Source organism: Aotus nancymaae, unplaced genomic scaffold (genome assembly GCF_030222135.1).
Source record: "Aotus nancymaae isolate 86718 unplaced genomic scaffold, 86718_ANA_hifiasm-v0.15.2.pri h1tg000011l, whole genome shotgun sequence".
In the NCBI taxonomy this organism is placed as follows: Eukaryota; Metazoa; Chordata; class Mammalia; order Primates; family Aotidae; genus Aotus; species Aotus nancymaae.
Window position 1 is genome coordinate 32,483,709 of NW_026988422.1, and position 12,716 is coordinate 32,496,424.

At 39.9% G+C, this 12,716-nt stretch overlaps 1 protein-coding gene across 3 annotated transcripts in view; it reads left to right on the forward strand.

Annotated features, from left to right (window-relative positions):
- Positions 1-12,716, forward strand: part of RNASE1 (ribonuclease A family member 1, pancreatic) — a 58,050-nt gene that overhangs the window by 18,018 nt on the left and 27,316 nt on the right. The window lies entirely within an intron of this gene.

A 12,716-nucleotide genomic window follows, 5' to 3' on the forward strand; every position in this document is an offset into this window, starting at 1 on the left:
TGGGGCAGGCCACTAAATGAACAAAGTACATGAAGGCAGGCATAGTAGGTAGAACAAATAAAGCCACAGAGGGCTGTTAGCCCAGGAGGAACCGAGCTTCCCTTTCATTTTTAGTAATATCCTTGCTCTCTCTCACAAATGCTCTCTATCTCATTCACCACTCTTTGCTGGAAACGAGCTATTAATTTCTTGGGGCAGAAGAATCTGTAGATAATTAAAGCAATCTGCTCCACATATTTGAGGGATTTTTTCTTTACTCCTTTTGCATTGGATCCACTTTCTCAGTCTTGCCCTGATTATTGCTTCCACTTTGTGTAAAGTTACACAACCTAAAATCACATGGAGGAAGGCTGTAAAATCTGGGAGAATGAATGAACATTTGGTGTCATGAAAGATTCCAACCTAGCACTCACTATTCCTGTGTTCTTTTCAGTCTATGGTATTTTCTACAAAACTGTGTTGTGGGGTTGTCATTTATCTTCTTGGTAAGTTTCATTTTGTGATATTAACAAGAAACTGGTTCTGTATTTACAAAATGAACATTTAGGGACAGAGCACTGTATTTCTGAAAGTATAGAAATCTCCCAAGTTCAAGTGATTCTCCTGCCTCAGCCTCCCGAGTAGCTAGGATTACAGGCTCCCACTATAACACCTGGCTAATTTTTGTATTTTTAGTAGACATGGAATTTCACCATGTTGGCCAGGCTGGTCTCAAACTCCTGACCTCAGGTGATCCGCCCTCCTTGGCCTCCCAAAGTGCTGGGATTATAGTCATGAGCCACTGCTCCTGGCCACTAAAATTGTATTCAGAACATGCTCATAAGATTTTTATGATTGTTCCTTGTATAGATTTCCTGTGTACACTTCCAACTACTTCATTTACCTGCAGAACTAGTACAAATGACCTACTTTGATATTTGTGACCTTTGGGAGAAGACTGTTTTTTATGAAGCAGGAATAAAGTATAAGCCAACGTTAAGGAAAATTCTCTGTAACTTCAGCATGATTTTGTCTTTGACAGACACAAGCCACTTCTTCCATGTTCTTTATTTTATTAGCATAACTTGTCTTGCAGCCTAATTTAATGACACATTTTCAGACCTGACCCACACTTCCACTGAGAGGAGTAGTCAGAATTATGCCCTAGTATTAAATGCCCTAGTATTGTCATTTTTTTTTTTTTTTGGAAACTGATGAACATTGTAAAATATTGTCCCAGAAAAAGACTTTGCATTTGTGGTAAAAACCTCTGTTGAGGCCATACTTGCAATTTCTTCAGCCCCAGGTTACCCTTGCAATATTGCTTTTTTTTTTTTTTTTTTTTTTTTGAGGCAGAGTTTTGCTCTTGTTGCCCAGGCTGGAGTGCAATGGTGTGATCTCGGCTCACTGCAACCTCCACCTCCCAGGTTCAAGCGATTCTCCTGCCTCAGCCTCTGAGTAGCTGGGATTACAGGCATGCGCCACCATGCCTGGCTAATTTTTTGTATTTTTAGTAGAGATGGAGTTTCACCATGTTGGCCAGACTGATCTCAAACTCCTGACCTCAGGTGATCTGCCCGCCTTGGTCTCCCAAAGTGCTGGGATTACAGGTGTGAGCCACTGCACCCAGCCAATACTTGGTCTTAACCTGATGACAGGGAGGTACCAAACCATCAATACCTTCCTGTACACAGATTTCCCTAATGTAGCAGTGGCTATCTATGGGAAAGACAATGCACACTATTTATTAGGTTGCTGCAAAAGTAATTTTGATTTTTACCATTAAAAGTAGTATAAGATTTCATAATAATATGGTGCAGGTTAATTAAATTGCACAAATGGAGTAATATTTAACTTACCTAAGTTCTAAAGATATTTGGTGTACTGAGCTATTCCTGGTCTCTTGAACCTCAGAAAGATAGTCTTAACCCTTCCTTCCTGTGTGGGGCCTCCTGCATATCTCCTCTGAAAGCCATTGAACAAGTAGATCTGATCCCTTTGATCAAGTTTCTGGCATGAAAGAGGAAAAGACTAAGCCCTTCTTCTTTTTCCTCAACTATAACAAGTCCTTTCCCTCCCTGGAAAGGGAAGAAATGGAAATAGAGCTCGGAATTATGGAGAGGTGTGTCTTAGGAGGGAAGAAATAAAGTGTGTTTTCCAAGAAATTGGAAAACTGCATTCATGTCCCATTGCATATTTAAAAAATCTTTCTTTCTTCTCTTCCTTCCTTCCCTCCCTCCCTCCCTCTCCCTTCCTCCCTTCCTTCCTTCCCTCCCACCTCTCCCTCCTTTCTCTTTCTTTCTTTCTTTCTTTTCCTTCCTTCATTCCTTCCTTCCTTCCTCTTTCTCTTTCCTTCTTTCTTTTCCTTCCTTCCTTCATGCCTTCCTTCTTTCTCTTTCCTTCTTTCTTTCCTTCTTTCCTTCCTTCCTTCTTTCTTTCACTCTTTCTTTTCTTCCTTCCTTCTTTCTTTCTCTTCTTTCTTTCCTTCTCCCTTTCCCTTTCCCTTTCCTCACTCTGTCACCCAGGCTGGAATGCAGTGTTGAGATCTTGGCTCACTGTAACGTCTGCCTCCTGGGTTCAAGCGACTCTCCTCCCTCAGCCTCCTGAGTATCTGGGATTACAGGCATGCCCAGCTAATTTTTGTATTTTTAGTAGAGACAGGGCTTTATCATGTTGGCTACATTAGTTTCGAACTCTTAACCTCAGGTGATCTGCACACCTTGTCCTCCCAAGGTACTAGGATTATAAGGCATGAGCCACCAGGCCCAGCCTTATTTCTTTTCATTGATACATAATGGAGATACATATTTTCAGGGTACATGTGATCATTTAATACATTCATATAATGTATAAAGATCACATCAGGAAAATTGGGATATCCATTACCTTTTCTTTATGTTAGAAAATTCAAATTCTTGTCTTCTAACTATTTTGAAGTGTTCAGTAGATTATCATTAACTATAGTCATCTTCCTGATCTATCAAACACCAGGCCTTATTTCTTATATCATTTCTTATATTTATACCCATTAATCAACCTCTCTTTATCACCATTGCATTTTGAGCACATACATGCATTTGCTGAGATTTCAGGTCTCACAGGAAATGAATTATTATATAGGTTAGTGTTTCTGTATATGAATTTATTATATAAGTTTTGTGTCACAGTGATGTCGGGTGTAGATTTGTTAGTCTTGTCCAGATACCAGCTCTGACTTTTTCTATTTGAGACTCTTACCATAAGAGTTGTCCAGGGTGAGGCGCAGTGACTCATGCCTGTAATCTCAGCACTTTGGGAGGCCGAGGCAGAGGGATTACTTTAGGCGAGGAGTTTGAGACCAGCCTGGCCAATATAGTGAAACCCCATCTCTACCAAAAACATAAAAATTAGCCAGGCATGGTGGCATGCACCTGTAGTCCCAGCTACTCAGGAGGCTGAGGTAGGAGGATTGCTCGAATCCGGGAGTCAGAGGCTGCAGTGAGTCGATATCGTGCCACTGCCCTCTAGTCTGGGAGACAGGGCAAGACTCTGTCTCTTAAAAAAAAAGAGTTGGACAGTTACTCATCCTCTCTATGCCTCTGTTTTATAATTTGTAAAATACAACAACACATATGTTGGTTTGTAGGGGAAATTTAATGTGGTAATTTGTATGTGTGTGTATGAAATAATGAAATATGTAGCATAAAACATTGCAAAAGGAAAAAAAAATCTTGATAAGGATGATCAATCTTATGCATCAAGGTGTTAGTGTAGTATGCATTACTGTGTTATCCCCTCTGTGGTGTTTACAGTAAGACAGTATGCTTGCTTCTTTTCCTTACTCCCCAAAGTGAAGGCACTGGAACTAGAACTCAGAGTTTTATCTTTTTTTGACTAAGTGCTACTTAGGTGGACAGCAAGTCATTTTGATAGGGGCCTCCGTTTCTGAGGAACCCTTACCCAAACTGAAATAGAAAAAAAATCACCTTTTAACATCTTGCATTTACTTGTGAAGTCAGAAAAAAGGGAAATAGATCATCATAAAAATTATATTTTCTATCAATTTAGTGGTAAATTTGAGGAACTGTCTTAGCAAATAATTAGATCACCTTTTCATGATAAAAAAATATAGTACCTGCATGATTTATTTAGTCTCTTTTTGTATGGAATTTGATGAATTTGGCCAAATCCTTGAACTTGAGCTTCATTTTTTTTTCTACTGTCCTTGGATCCTTTATTCTTCTGTAAAAATATTTTCCAAGGTAGAATTAGTTTACAGCTCTAGATGAAACTGCACACAAAATTATGAAATATGACTGATATTAGAAAGTACACATAAATATTTAAAATTCTTTCTTGTTATGCATTTCTTTTAATGGGAGTGAATAATTAACACATTTTTTCTACTGTCCTTGGATCCTTTATTCTTCTGTAAAAATATTTTCCAAGGTAGAATTAATTTACAGCTCTAGATGAAACTGCACACAAAATTATGAAATATGACTGATATTAGAAAGTACACATAGATATTTAAAATTCTCGTTATGCATTTCTTTTAATGGGAGTGAATAATTAATACATTATGTATAATAATATACATAACATTATGGAATGTTATGTATAATAATATACATAACATTATGGAATGTTATGTATATTATTGCTTAGCGCCATGTTGTATAAATGCAAGAGTTAGTGAAACTGATAATATTAGTTAATAGTACAAGGGCCATGGTCCAGGGATGCTTGATGTCTGGAAAACCCTGAGATCAAGAATCAGGCTTGCCTAAGTCAACAGCCTACTTGCCTAAATTTCTCAATTTGTGATAATTCATTTATTGCTCGACAATAGTCACTATAACTGACATTTTTTAGTAAATGGTACCTTTTATTCAAAAGGATTCTTGGCCTCTTACTCTGTCAAGATATGCTCTTACTTTGAAACCAGGATATTTTCCTTCATGGAGCATCATCCCTTACTCCATCTATTTGAATCTCCTATTTGGCTCACATCCTTCCCTTAAGAGGAGCAAGCTTGGTTATCCATCTAAAGTAATGAACTTAAAAAAAAAAGATTAGAGTTTGACTCCAAACTCTGCTATTCACCAACATGTGACCTCAAACAAGGCACTTATCTTCTCTCTTCTACCAGGAAAATGTTAAAATTCTTTATCTCTTGTATCACAAATACACAGACCTAATAAGTCTGATGGTGGGACACCCTGCATCCTGAGCACAGGTAAAAGTCTGTGGTGTCTCTGAAAAAGTAGAGGTGAGGGTTACCTACAGACAGTCCTGCTGTGAGTCTTAATAAAAATGCCTTGAATGAAATAGCTACCCCCATGTGGTGTTGGGTTCCTTTTTTTTTTCCAAAGCTCAATGAAAAATTACAATGTATGTAAATGTTGAGTGATGCTGAGATTTTCTCAGCTAGATAGTACCTGTCAAAAAAAGCTTCCTCTTGGGTCTAAGGAGTTTTGGACCCTTTGATCACGTATTAGACTAGAAGTAGGCAAAGGGAAGGAAGATACCAAGAAGAGGAACTACTACATTATTGTTTGTTGACTGAGAGATATCACCCAGGCTATTAACCAGTCCTCTCATCTAGATCTCAGGGGCTTGAAATTATTCCATAGTCTTTGTGCTAATGTTTTCTCTTGCTCCATTAAATGACAGTTCTAAATGTCAGGACCTCACAGCTTCTCTACAATAAAATTGGTTACAAGCATTTTTTTTTTTGCATAGTTTAAGAATAATGATGTAATCTGTATATAATAATTTTATTTCAGACAATTATGCTTCTTTCTGCCTAAATTAATAATGATTTAGGAAAATCAGATTTACACAAACAATGCACAAATGTCAACCAAATTTCCTTTACATCTTTTCCTACACACGCACGCATGCACGCATGCATACACACATACCTATGCTGCAGAGTATCAGATTTCTAAATAGTCTGAGCTGGAAGGAACTCCTAAAGACATTTATACCAAGCCCCTCACTTTCCAGCTGAGGAAGAGTAATGGTAGAGTGATCTGTTAATCACACTTAAAAAATTAATGATAGTACTGAGTATTTGAAAGTATCTTTTTGCGGCCGGTCACGGTGGCTCACGCCTGTAATCTGAACACTTTGGGAGGCAGAGGTAGGTAGATCACTTGAGGTCAGGAGTTTGAGACCAGCCTGGCCAACATAGTGAAACCCTGGCTCTACTAAAAATACAAAAATTAGCCGGGCATGGCGGTGGGTGCCTGCAATCCCAGCTACTTGGGAGGCTGAGGCATGAGAATCACTTGAACCCAGGAGGTGGAGGTTGCATGAGCTGAGATTACAGCACTGCACTCCAGCCTGGGCGAGAGAGAGAGACTCAGTCTCAAAAACAAAAACACATTTTTTTGCTTTGAGAATTATATTAGTACTATGTGTATTCTGTTAGTACAATTCAAAACTGAGATGGGTGACCTCAACCATCTGGAGGGTTTGGAGATGTAGATGTAGTGTTTAGCAAAATGATTATAGTTAGCAATACTGTATTGCATACTTGAAATCTACTAAAAGGGTAGACCTCATGTTTTCTCACCATGAAAAAGAAAAGAAAATGGTAACTATGTGAGATGATAGATATGTTAATTAGCTTGATTGTGATGATTATCTCACAATGCTTTTGTATATCAGAAAATCGACTTGTGTATCTTAAATATATACAAGTTTTATTTGTCAATTATATCTCAATTAAAGCTGTAAAGAATTAGATGAGTGTATCTGTAATCTGTATAAACTTCCAAGAAATCCTGCTGGGCCAAAGTAGTGAAATGGGCAGAAGGAAAAGAGAGAGGGGCCAAGTGTGGTGGCTCACCCCTGTAATCCCAGCACTTTGGGATGCTGAGGTAGACGGATCACTTGAGGTCAGGAGTTTGAGACCAGCCTGGCCAGCATAGTGAAACCCCATCTCTACTAAAAATATAAAAATTAGCCGGGCATGGTGGCGGGCACCTGTAATCCCAGCTACTCAGGAGGCTGAAACAGGAGAATTGCTTGAACCTGGGAGGTGGAAGTTGTAGTGAGCCGAGATTGTGCCAGTGCACTCCAGCCTGGGTGAGAGGGTGAGACTCCTCAGAGAGCAAGAGCGAAAGCGAGAGAGAGAGAGAGAGAGAGAAAGAGAGAGAGAGAGAGAGAGAGATGAATATGTAAGAAGGAAGGAGGATGTGGTGAAGTGAGCTACTCAGATGGGTCCTTAGAGAAGTGAAGAGAGAGGGAGACAAATGCGAGAAATACTGAGGTCTGGGGTGTGGTTAAGAGGAGGACAGTATCTTAGGGCAGTGAGACACAGATGCCCTACTCTTCTTCTCCTTATTCCCTTCATGATGAAAACGTGACTCTGATGTGGACCCTCTTCCTGTTCACCTCCTGGACAAGATTGTCTTTCTCTAGACCCAGAAATTTGGATGTCTCTTCAATGAATTCCCAGACTCTTCCACCCCATCAACCGTCATCATGAGGGAAGACTTTGCACTTGGAATAAGACATTTCTCCCCTGACAGAGTTAACTTTCCATGCTCAGCAGCATTTGACAGAGTTGATTGCTCCCTGCACCTTGATAAAGCTGACCTGAGAATGAGTTTCTTGTGACAGAAACAGGAGGAAAAGTCTGGTGAGCTCAGGCCTGGTGCCCTCAAGGCAACAGTCTCGTCAAAGATGTCTGCTGAGTTAAAGCATCCCACCCTTTCCTGATTACTTCTCCTATGTCCCTGGACTCATGTTCTCAGTCTTCTTCATTAGTTCTTCCCCTTTCTCTCCAGCCTCTTGATGTTGGAGATTCCCAGGGGTTAACTATTCTTTCTTTTCTATGGACACGTGCACTCTCTTCATGATCATATCTAATCTCACGGCTTTTGCTGGGCTTCAGCACACTATACTCCAAAGTATGGCACTTTGGTTTGCTGAACGCTTTGAAATAAAGGAGACTGGAAGGCTCAGATGCAGCCTCCAGAACCGTCTCTCTGACCTTCTCCTGGCTTCCTGTCTCTTGTTCCCCTCTCCCCTAAATCAGTCATAAAACCTGAAATATTACTCTAGTTTTCCCTCTGCTGGTCTGTGTAGGAGCTGGCCATAAAGAAATTATCTGACCTACTTTATCTGATAGTAGGTCACAAGACTGATTCCAGAGGGGGTCTTATCCTATAGCTGGGAAGGAGAATTGCTATTCAGGGAGGCCAAGAAAAATCTAAACAGACAGTCCATGCTAGGTTCCTCCCTCAGTCTATTACTATCAAATCATACTCTTTTTGTCCAATTATGTTGCTACATGGCTGTCTATCCTAGATTGAACCTGAGCATAAAAATGGACAGTTTTCCCCGGATCTTTGGGTCTTCATTTCTGAAGGCTTCTGAGTCACATAAAACTTTAAGTTTTGTTATGCTTTTCTCTTGTTAACTTGTCTTTTGCTATAGGAGTGTCAGACCCTTATGTTGGAGAGGAGAGATATCATACTTCTTTTACCTTTACACTTTTAATATCATCAATTTTCTGACAATGCCCAAATCTTCACTCAATTCTCTCTCCTGAACCCTATACTTGTATGGCAACTTCCTATTTGACACTTCTTAAATGTCTAATAAGTATATCAAATCTAGCATCCTCAGTAAACACTGATCATCATTCCTACTCTTCGCCTGAAATTGTTCCTCCCTCAGTATTCCTCATCTCTGGAGAAGGTAAGTCCATCGTCTCTAATTCTTGAAGAGTCTTCCTTTCTCTCACATCTCACATCCAACCTGTCAGGGAAGTCTGTTTCTGCCTTCAAATCACACACAGAATCTGACCACTTCTCATTGCTTTCATGGCTATCACCATTCTGAGCCACCATTACCTTTCACTAGAATTACTGGAAAAGCATTTTCATTGGCCTTCCTGCTTCATCTTTGATAGCCCAAGCAGCTAGAGGGTCCTTTTAAAACATAAATCAGATCATGAAACTCTGCTCAAAATCTTTTAGTGCTCTTCATTTTGCCTTGAGTAAAATCTAAATCCTTATAAAATCTCATGCACTCTTACATGATCCATATTCCCAAATCATTTGCTTTTCAGAACTAATCCCTTACTCTTCTCCTTCCTGCTCAGTTTCCTCTAGTTCCTTGGCCTCTTGGTTGTTCCCTGAAGACACCAGGAATATCCCTACCTTAAGGGCCACCCTAGCCACATCACACCCTCAATGTGCATAGCTAACTTCATCTGTGTCTCTCTCAGTCTACTTAAAAATAACTTTCTCAAGGAGATCTGTTTTGAATACTTTATTTTAAAATGCTACCCATGGCCAGGTATGGTGGCTCATGCCTGTAACCCCAGCACTTTTCAAGACCAAGGTGGAAGGATCACTTGAGCTCAGGAGTTCAAGACCAACCTGGGCAATATAGCAAGACCTTGCCTTTACCAAAAAAAAAAAAAAAAAAAAAAAAAAAAAATTAAAATAAAGGCTACCCATGTGGAAATAAATAAATGACACTCATGGATTTCTAATCCAAAATTTACTATAAACTTCTTTTGGCCACTTAGCACAACTGAAACCCCTTACCCCTTATTGTTATGGTTGGGTAAGCAGGTTATCAGAACTCAGATAATGAAAACAGAAGTGGGTTTCTCTGTATTTTCCTGTTTCTTTCTCCTTCATCATAGTCCAGTATCAGGCAGATGTTCCTCATATATTCTTAAGAAGGCAGCAGCAACTCCACACCTGACAGTCTCTCAAGATGAAGTCCTGCCTCCATCTCCTAGTATTCCTAGCAAATGTCTCTGACTGGGTCAAGTGCCCATCTCATCTAATGAGACACACACACAGAGTAGCTCATTACTGGAGCTAGGGTGGAGCTAGTCCATCCAAGCCACAAACTGGGGCAAGGTGGAGGAATGGTTTTCTACTTTTGTCCATAAAGTTCTTGTTTATCTTTTCCTAGTTTTTCTCCTTATAAACTTAATATTTTTAATAGTATTGCAAATTGTATCATTTTAACATTTCAGTTTCTGCCTGTTGCTGGTGTAGGGCTCAGAAGGCACCACTCCAAAATTTTCCTCTCTAGCATATTGATGACTGTTTATTTAGAGAAACTGCCTGCACAGAAGTTAGGTCTGAAAAGCATCCCTTTTGTAAAAGAAACTTAGATCTATAAAATAAATTTTCATTGGTAAAGATGTTTCTGATCAGGAAGAGAGATGCTCCAAGACAATTTTTATCACCTGAGAGACTCTTATCTGCATAACAAGGGCAACCTTTGTTTACCATATATTTACTACATATTTCCTCCTCTCACACTCCCATAACTTGCACCACCACCCTCCAGAAGCCCCAAGCTTCTGTTTCTTTCTGTAGCATAAGCTTTGTTCATCTGGCCCTTCTTTGAGTCTTATATCTTTGTAGGACTCCTATATATACATACATAATTAAATATAGTTCTTCTCCCGTTAATCTGTCTTGCGTCAAATTAACTTGTAGCCCAGCCAAAATACACCTAAAAGGGTGGAAGGTAGTCATTTTGTCCTCCCATGTGCTGAAATGCAAAAATAAACTATATGCCAATTTTATATCTAACAGTTATTAATCTAAATAATTAATTTGCACGCATAGGGGCAAAGGGGAATTTCCCTTTCCCTTTGAAGGTTTGGGTCTGCTGAAATAAACCGATGGTAGATTAACCGGAGAAAAAGGGAAGTTTGGCCAGGTGCGGTAGCTCATGCCTGTAATTCCAGCACTTTGGGAGGCCTAGGCGGGTGGATCACGAGATCAGGAGTTGGAGATTAGCCTGACCAACATGGAGAAACCCCGTCTCTAGTAAAAATACAAAATTAGCCTGGCGTGGTGGTGCATGCCTGTAATCCCAGCTACTCGGAAGGCTGAGGCAGGAGAATCGGTTGATCCCTGGAGGCGGAGGTTGCGGTGAGCCAAGATCGCGCCACAGCACTCCAGCCTGGCGTCTGGCAACGGAGCAAGACTCTGTCTCAAAAAAAAAAAAAAAAAAAAAGTGAAACTCCATCAAAAAAAGAGAAAGAAATAAAGGAAGGAAGGAAGGAAGCAAGGAAAGAAGGAAAGGAAGGAAAGAAGGAAAAGAAAAAGGCAAGTTTATTGTATTCAAGGGGGAATCACGAGAGAGTAACTACCCAATAACCCAGTGAGGTTCAGAATCTTATATACCCTTCTTCACAGGAGAGAGAGAGATGGGGGAATGTAGGCAATTTGAGGAGTAGGAAATTATTTTTAGGATAGTTGAATGGGCCCAAAGAACAGACCATAGTTTGTAAATTATACTCTTTGAAAACTCTTTGGAATATGACCAAAGAATAGACAACAGCTTCTGACAAAGTCTGCTTAGGTGTGGTGACATCCCTCAGTCTTACTTTCTGCCATGAGTTTAATCTTCCTTGGTTAAGAAAACCTCAGGGAGGTGATCAAAGACTACTAGGTTCTTTCTGGAGGAGCTTCAAATAAGGTAACTTCAGAGAGGAAGAGTTTCATCCTGCATGTGGGGGCAAAACAGGAGAGTTAAGAAAGTCCTTGGTTCTGAGGCTGCTTCTAACACCCTTTAATTTACTTTAGTTCAAAGCGCTTAGCACTGAAGGGTGAGAAAGAAGTGAGTGGTTAATGGGTAAAAAAAAAATAGAATGAATAGTCTGGGCACAGTGGCTCACACCTGTAATCCTAGCACTTTGGGAGGTTGAGGCAAGCAGATCATCTGAGGTCAGGAGTTCGAAACCAGCCTGGCCAACATAGTGAAACCCCATCTCTACTAAAAATACAAAAATTAGCTGGGTGTGGTGGTGCACGCCTGTAATCACAGCTACTTGTAAGGCTGAGACAGGAGAATCACTTGAACCCAGGAGGCAGAAGTTGCAGTGAGCTGAGATCACGCCACTACACTCCAGCCTGGACAACAGAGCAAGACTCCATCTCAAAAAAAAAAATAGTAATAATAATGAATAACATTTAGTATTTCATAGCACAAATATAGGGTGACTATAGGGTACAATAATTTTATTGTACAATTAAAAACAACTGAAAGAGTATAATTGGCTTCTTTGTAACATAAAGGATAAATGCTTGAGGAGATGGGTACGCCATTTACCCTGATGTGATCATTAGGCATTTGTATGCCTGTATCAAAATCTCATGTACTCCATAGATAGATATACCTACTATGTAACCACATGAATTTTTTTTTTTTTAAATTTAAAAACAAGTAACAGAAAAAGCCCAGAGTGCTCAGCATGCCAAAGCACCAACTTTGCGGTATTGTTTCTGAGTTCCAACACATGTGCTTTCAGATTTTTCAACATACACTATTATATATGTAAATAGTGACAGTTTTGTTCCTTCTTTTCCAATTTTAAAACTCTATGATGGCTGGGCGTGGTGATTCATGCCTGTAATCCCAGTACTTCGAGAGGCCGAGGTGGGTGGATCACCTGAGGTCAATAGTTCAAGACCAGCCTGACAGACAGGGTGAAACCCTGTCTCTACTAAAAATACAAAAATTAGCCAGGTGTTGTGGCTCATGCCTGTAGGCCCAGCTACTCGGGAGGCTGAGGCATGAGAATCTCTTGAACTTGGGAGGCAGAGGTTGCAGTGAGCCAAGGTCACTGCACTCTAGCCTGGGCAACAGAGTGAGTTTATCTTAAAAAACAAACAAACAAACCAAAAAAAACCCTCAACTCTATGTTATCAGAGAGGGATATAGTCTTATTTACTTTTAAATGGATCACCAATATT